We start from the raw sequence: 8181 nt of genomic DNA, 5'->3' as shown, positions 1-8181 counted from the left end.
GTTCTGAAAACCTGGTCTAGTGGAAGGTGTCCCAGACCACAGCAGGGGGTTTGGAACTAGATAATCACTAAGGTTTCTTCCTACCCAAAGCACTCTGTGATTCTGTGAATTCAAACAGGCTCCTTGCAAGGCATTAGGTAGTGCTCTTGCTTGCTCACTTTTTTTTTTTCCCCAGATATAACATATGTATTCAAACACAAAAAATTTTACTTGAGCTTTCCAGGATCTCCATAAAATAACTGAAAGGTGCAGCATTTCACTAAGAAAATACTATTACAAAACACTACATTTTCCCTGTGTTCTCTTGCTGAATTCATTAATAATTTCAGGAACCATAAAACTGCATCTCTGAGCAAAATTGCTGATGGCTGAGTGTATTTCAGCAAACTCTTCACAGGCTGAATCTTTCAGCTCATTGTTCAGGCTGTGATCACACTTCTTTGTTTCTGCTGGAGCTCTCTGGGGCTTTGTCCCCTGATTGCCCAGATGTGGCAAAGAAACCACTGCATAAAGCAGAATAAGGAGTGAGAATAAAAGTGTGTGTCCTGATCTTTTCCTTATTGGCAGTAATCTATCCTGGACCTGAAAAATGGAAATGTTCTGGCGTTTTGTAGTCTAGATAAATAATCTGTCTCCAGCTTCAGCTGTGTCTCAAAGGAAAAATCTATCTCTAACTTAAATTTTCATGAGGAAACATCTCTTAATGTGACACACCCCATTTTCTTATGAAATAGCCTTTATAGAAATGTCCCTGGTGGGCTACTCAACTCTGCAAAAATTATTACCAATTTCAAAATGTAGGTCATTAATGTGACAGAATCTACTGCAGAATTTCATTACCTCTCTTTTGGCTATGAAAATGTAACTCCTTTTAAAACTTAGATATAATGATAGGTATTAAAGGAGAGGTAGTTTTGATAAGTAATAAAATATTATACCTTGTGTATATATTAAGTAGCTTTCCTCTGTTATGGTACATACAGCTCATGTCTAAAATGACCTGTAAGACCCCTAAGAAAGTGACAGCTGAATGTTTTAAATCCTCTAATATATTTAACTTCATAGCCACCTTGACAGGTAGGGAAATATTATAGTGCCCAAGACCTGTGTAATAGGCAAATTACACAGGTCTTGTAAATAGCTCACTGAAACACCTGTGTAAATCCAGCCATCTTAGGGTCCTCACCTGGCCAGTGAAACACGAGTGTTGCTGGTCATTCTGAGTCATTCTGAGTCATTCAAAGTCATTCTGAGTCCCTAATTTCCCAGTCAGGCCACCTTACCTGGAACTGAAGGAGAGGGATGGTGAAGGTCATCATTTAAAGTACAGAAGCTAACAATTTACAGCAAGTGCAATGAATTTGGGACTGACCTCATGAGCATGGAGAGGTTGAAAAGAAAGTTTCTGTCACGCTGTGCTTGCAAAGTCACTGCGATGCAGAGATGCACTGACTTGCACAGATATTCAGCCTGCTTCCTACCCACAGGCTTAGCACCTTGTCAAAAAATCCCTCTGGGCTCTGAGACTAACAGAGACAGGCCCTGAAAGCAGAACTAGCTTCCAGCCATCCATCATCATCCAAATCAGAGTTGTTTGCTCCTCTGGAAGGAGTGAGTATTTGTGTTTTGCATCTCCATGTTACAACTGGTAGCAAATGCCGACTAGAACTGGTCTGTAGCACCAGGAAGGGAACAGCTCTCAGTGAAAACAATGGGTTTGTCTTGACAGCCTGTTACAGGAAAAATCTGAGATTGTTTGTCAAGAAACATTTCTTGAGAAAATTTATTTTATTTAAAAATATGTTTCAGAGTGTTACAAGGAGTTCTGGTTATTTTCAAGGATTATCTGATACAGTAGAAATATACAGAAAGAGAGGCAGGGGGAAAAGATAAGTCACACAGAAAGGGATAGATAGATAGAATTGTAAGTAGTGTATCATAATATTCTTATATATGACACCATCATTTCTCACAGTGAGCCTCTTTGACCAGATGCATGTGGAAACAGGAGGAAGACGGCAGAGAACATGTGGTGGGTGAGGAAATCCAGGTCTTTGAGGATGGTTTGTTAAGTGCTGGTACATGTATTTCTTAGTGGGAGGAGATCCTATTATATTTCAAGCTGAGAAAAGAAACCTTATACCAAATTATCACTTGCTGTAAGTGAGAAGTCAGCCACTTCTGAGAAGGCAGTAAAACATTCCCAGGGAAAGTTTCTTTGCACTCCTGGTTGATTTTAAGAGCTTTCTGAAATTTTGAAAATTATTAATAGTGTCAGACATAAATAGGTGCCTGGGAAGAAAAAGAGTTTTCCAAGGAAAATAGATGTAAAAACAATCCAACCTCCTTTTTGTGGTTTTGCTCAGACAACAAGAAGACACCATTGCTAAAGGGAGGATCTGAAAGGAGGGTTTCCCCTGCACAGACATCTGTTTCAGGGTGGATTTTCATGCCCATGTTGTTTTCTCACATCCCTGTATTGAGGGACTTGAATGAATAGGAAGAAAAAACCTCTTCATGAAGTTTTGAAACGGCAAGAGGGATCAAATGAATATTTTCATTGGCATCAGCAGTCCCCTTTTACTCAGAATAGGAACTTGGAAAGTCCAGTGCCTGGAGCATCATAAAGTCATAGATCAGCTCTTGGAGATCACCAAGATGAGGCAGAATACTTTCTATTTTGATTCCCAGGCAGTCCTTAAAAGAAATAAGGAACATACACAACTGGCACTGCCACCAGCCTTTTGTGTTCAAAATTGTGCCATGTTCAAAGGCTTAAAGCAGATAAATGCCCTCACCTGATGGGGATAGTTTGCACAAATCCAATCTTTGAAGCTAAAAACCATTTTGAACAAAATTCTTGTTAGGAAACATGTAAAAACACCACAGCTGAGTCCTTTTTGGAGTGAGAACTGAAGTCTTTGGATCTTTTCCTCTGCCCACCAAAACCCATGTGAAAAGCGGGATGAGATTCCCACAAGCAACTCCAATTTCAATCCTTTGCAGACTTTATTTCTTCAATTCTGTGGCCTCCTGTGGTAGCAAACTATTCAGGCTGGCTACCAGCTGTGTGAAGGCCTGACTTTTATACATTTTAAATTTACCTGCTGGCAGCTACATTTATAATCAAGTGCCAAAAGAATGGAAAAAATAATGTAATGCATCTCAGTTGTTACCCAGAGTTGCTATGGGGACAGGATGGGTCTGGAAAAGAGTATCAGAGAGGGGTCCTGCCAAAATATAGTATCATATCTCTCAGGAAGGCTCCTCAGAGGAGGGTTTAAATCTCAGCCTGGGAATCTCCCAGTGTAGAATGTGGAACAGGAAAGGAACAGATCAATCTGCAAGGATCCAGAAAGAAATGGTCTGACTGTCACCTGCCTGAGCCATGCAGGATGCAGAGGAAGAGAGGAAGGACTGAAGAAGCAGAGACAGTTGGACATGGATAACTGTGGAAAAAGGAGCCTGAGAACTTCACCAGCTTCACTAGCTCATGCTTCTGAGGAGTTTAATATTAAGCACTTTGGGTTTCACTCAAAGCCTGCTAAGTCAATGGGAATCACTCTGATTTTCTCTGTGTTTTGGACTGAGTCCTTTCAAAACAAGCAGTGAATAGAAACATAGGCTTTCTTCTTCCCTGTGGCCAGGATTTTCAGCATACCTCAACTTTTAGGATCATAACTGAGTTTTCCAAAACAATTTCCCTGGGAATGGAGAAATGATCACAAGTGACTGAAATACCCGGGCTCTCTTCAGGTGGTTTGCTGGCCAAGACAGAGAGACTCCCTGCAGCCTCACACTTTGCCTGGTGATCACGAGACAGGAGCAGACAGGCTGGCAGCCAGCACTGTGGCTCTCCAGCACAACCAGCAGCAAGCACAGCCTTACGGGAGCTGAGCTTTGCTCACTCACTGGCAGCTGCTTGCCGGGACACTTCACCTGCATTTAGGAAGTTCATTCTCAAATTTCTGAGACTCTGGACTTACCCAGTACATTTTGTTTGTTTGTAATTAGGGTCAGGTTCTCCCAGTAAGAGCTCCAGGTAGCTGAATTCCTTCAAAGGTCTTGCCCTGGTTGTGAGTATCAGGATTTTGCCAGCTCAGTCTCAGCACTCGGAATGTATTGTCTATTTTCTGTGGTAGCAGAAGGATCTGTGACACTACAGGGATGAGTTTTTCTCCACGTGCTGGAGCTGGAGTCCCCTGAGCACATAAGCTGGCCAGAAGTCGTGTTAATTCTACTGAATGTATACATGTGCAGTTCTCTGTTAAAGAAATTGTCTCCTTAATTAAATTTGAGATGAGATTTATTACATAGGGCATTAGACAGGCAAGATCCTGAAAAAAATGTGGTTTTTTGCTTTCACTAAATCTTGGACTGTTGAGGTGTTTCTGTGTGTGGTATCCCAAAAAAATCTTGGCTAACTTTTGATTTTAAAATAAATATGTTTGGAGAGGCAGAATGTGTTGCAAATTTTTATATCTTGCTTGCCTTTTATTTGAGTTCCTCTAAATCTGAAGCAGGAAATAACTTTTTGTCCTTTAGCGGAACAGGTCTTTTTATGGCATTTGTGTTTTCTAGGAGATAATTTTCTATTACTTGTTATCACTTATATGTTCCAACTCACGAATCATCGATACTTCACTTCCCTTTTCCAAAGGACCTCCATAGGTGTTATAACACCTGCAGGAAAATAGGCATAATCATTTCTGCCCTCTCCCCCTAATGGGGGAGGTCCTAAGGAGATTAAGGTAAAATAAAAGGGTATCCAATCTGCTTGGAACCTCTTACATAAAATATTTTTGCACTAAAAATTGACAAATTGTCAATTTAAAACCTGTTAGGGAGGAGGCTATCAAGTTTTTTTAATTACTTGAATATTATTTATTTTTTAAAAATCTGATTTTATTTTCCACTATCAAATTTTAAGCCCAGTTTCCAGCTTCAAATGATTTTTGCAAAACTCATAATGGAAGATAATTAGAAAAATACAGTCAGATAAAATTTAAAACAATGTATCCCAAAAGAATCTAAACAAAGCACAGAGATTGTCACAAACTTCTATTTTGCTTGTCCTTTTGTAACAAAGAAGTAGTCGGAATGCCCTTGTGTTATGACACAGGATGAGAAAAAATTTCAAAAATCTCTCGAATTTTTCTGAGATGAATTGTCCCCACCTGACCATATCTTCCATCTGAGCCTTGCAAATCACATCCATTCTTCTCACGTCCACATTCCACTGGCACAGCTGTGCTTCCCTCCCTGATTCTGCACCACACAACCCATAAAAGCCACCATGTGTGGAAGCACCCTCAGCTTGGTGAGAGCTGCAGGAGCACAATTTACCAGCTGCTATAGAGAGGAATAAAGCTGCAGCTGCAGCTCCAACCAGCACCAGTGACTAAACCTCCAAAAAGAGGTTCTTTGCCACACACCAGCCAGCCCAAGTGGCTCACCTTGACTGCCTCAGGGACATGGCCTCCTGGAGAGGCCTGGGAGTGTTCACTCCATCTGGCTTGTTACCACTGTATATTCTGCATTTTTGGTGTTTGGGCTCAAATTGAGAGTTATTGGTGGGGCTCTGCAGCTCATGTTAATAACATTTTTACCTGGTTTCCAAGTGTCTCGCAGGTTCTGCCAGGCCTGTGAGTTGAGATAAGAACAGTGTAAAAATTGAATATATAATAGTAGTAATAATAATGATGATAATATTAATAAAAATACTGCAATGGGAAGGAGAGACAAAGGGAAATAAAATGCCAGAGAAAAAAGTGATGCACAGTACAAGGACTCAGTACTGTCCCCCAGCAGTGGTCAGCCCCTCTCACCCAACTCTCCTCTGTTTATATATTTGGCACAATGTTCCATGGAATATCCCTTTGGCCAGTTCAGGTCAGCTGTCCTGGCCATGCTTCCTCCCAGATTCTTGTGCACTTCCTCAAAGGCAGAGCATGAGATGCTGAGAAGTGCTTGACTCAGGGTAAGTACAGCCTAGCAACAACCAAAACATCAGTGTGTTGTAAACATTTTCCTCCTGCTGATTTCAAAACAATCCACTGCACCAGTGGCTAGGAAGAAATGAATTCTGACCCAGCTGAGACCAGGACATCCACGTAAATGGCTGAGGATTCTACAGGATGTTTTGGGTCTGTTTTGATTTTCCCAAAAGGGAAATAGAGAGATTTCAGATTCAGACTTCTGAGTTTGCACGGGCAGAAAAGACAGATTCAACCTCCCCTTTACCAAATGCAGCGGTAGAGGTGTGGACTTTAAGAACTCCAGTGAGCATTGGTAGGACTGCTCACCCAGTACTCCAGAAGATGCCTGGAGTACATCACCCTATGGAGGCAGGAACTCTCCATACAGTGCTGATACAGTCACATTCTGTTCACAGGTCCAGCTGCAATGGGGTGAGCACAGTGGTTGGGTTTCTGGGAAAGGGAACTGCTCATCTGAAAGAAAGGGATGCACAGGATGGCTCAGCCATAGCTTTCATGTTAGACCCTGCAAAGAAGGATTTCTTTGCAGATGTTGAGAACTGAGCTGAACAGGGCCCTGAGGATGCTCACTGAGCTGGCCATGCTCTCAACACTGTCAGTCAGTCAGAGGCTGGGACTCTGGAGTTCTCTATCTGAATTTTTGTCTGATTTTGTGCATGTACTGCAACACCAGACACAGGTGTCACACCAGACATGAAGAAATAGTGAAGGGTCAGGAGCACTGAGAGAGAAAAGAATGATCTATGGAAGTCATGCAACCAGTCATATTCTTAAGCATAATAGGATGGCCTGTGTGGCCATTGGTGATTCTGAATACTTACAGATAAGCCCAGACTAACTGTGATCAGAAAAAAACCCCAAAACCCTGAAGCTTGATCCAATCTCCTAGAAACTGAATTTGCTTCCTTGATTTCACTGATTGTTGGAAGATTTTAAAGCTCCCATCAACCTATGGCATGTATTCACAGATTACAGGACCTAAAGAAACTGTAATGATCAAATTTTATTCCTTTCTAGCATGTATGTAAGACTACCCTTCAATCACTCATGTAGCGACAAAAGTGATTCTTCCGGAAAAAGCTCTGCGATTTAATGGAAGGAACACAAAATGTTCCTTGGAACAGAGGTAACTGAGACAGCTGAAGTCCCTGCCAAAGGTACCAATCATTACAGCATTGGCTGAGAGCAGCTAAGCTACATGGGATGAAAGGATTTCTGTTGGACCAACCATGACTCTGGGAGCAAAGAGCTGTGAGAGAGAAGGCCAGAAAAAGGCCTGAGATGCAAAATACTGAATTTGGAAAAAATCAGGCAAAAAGCTTCTGGCACATTTGGATTTCTCAGCAAGGAAACCACCTCCTGCTTACTTTTATTTTTTATTTATTTTGTGGAGCAAGGAGACCTGGCTCACACTTCTGGCAAATAAATCAGATTGCACAAAGGCTCTGCATGACTCTATCAGCTCCTCCTCCCAAAAGAAACATGACACAGAAAAACCCTGAATAGCTGCTAAGCATTAAAGGCAAAGGAGCATGGGATTTCCTGCAGCAGAATTTTATGGTTTCTTTGCAGCATTCAGAGAATACTTGGTGTGGGCTCTTCTGCCAGAGGGGCCCATGTGACATATAACTGCTCCTCAGAGCAGACAGAAATCATGGAGAACACAATTAACTTTCTGCCTGTGGGTAGCTATAGTCACAGTGAAGAACATAAGCTGGACACATGGAACTGCCCACATGTGCCTCTGCCAGTGAGCAGATGCTGCTGGTAAGTGGCACTGTCAGTGTGCAGAAGGAATGAGAAAGCTGCCAAGGAGCTTTTAAAGAAATTAATAACTATCCTTAATGGTTGATTTGTTATTAACATATCCAGAAAATATGGGGATGAACTTCAGATGCCTTATGACAAATGTTCCATGCAGTGGTCCCTTTACTGTTTTGAAGAGAGAAACAAATGAGCAGCTGGGCCCAGGGTGAGCAGGGGTATTAGTTAAGGTGCCAGCCCCTGAGGCCTGTAGATCCCTGTCTGGACAGGGGTCAGAAATGTAAAGAAATTCACATCTTGCCCTTGGTTTAAGTCAATAATATAAAGTGTGTAACCTCATATCCTACATAACATGCATCTAGCAGAGAGACAAGAGAGCAGCTGGAGCAGGAGATGCCTGGAGTACATCATCAGAGTT

The 8181-nt window shown here is 41.8% G+C and overlaps 1 long non-coding RNA gene across 1 annotated transcript; it reads left to right on the top strand.

The window, feature by feature from the left end:
* Nucleotides 1-1260: 1260 nt before the first annotated feature.
* LOC146442383 (uncharacterized) lies at nucleotides 1261-4513 on the top strand. The gene is made up of 3 exons (XR_014849593.1): nucleotides 1261-1389; nucleotides 1488-1611; nucleotides 1976-4513. It is a non-coding gene; the product is annotated as an uncharacterized LOC146442383 (long non-coding RNA).
* The last annotated feature ends 3668 nt before the right edge of the window (nucleotides 4514-8181 follow it).

This window comes from Lichenostomus cassidix, chromosome 2 (assembly GCF_008360975.1).
Source record: "Lichenostomus cassidix isolate B80296 chromosome 2, HeHo_3.0, whole genome shotgun sequence".
NCBI classification, from domain to species: domain Eukaryota; kingdom Metazoa; phylum Chordata; class Aves; order Passeriformes; family Meliphagidae; genus Lichenostomus; species Lichenostomus cassidix.
This window is presented reverse-complemented; position numbering and strand designations above follow the sequence as displayed.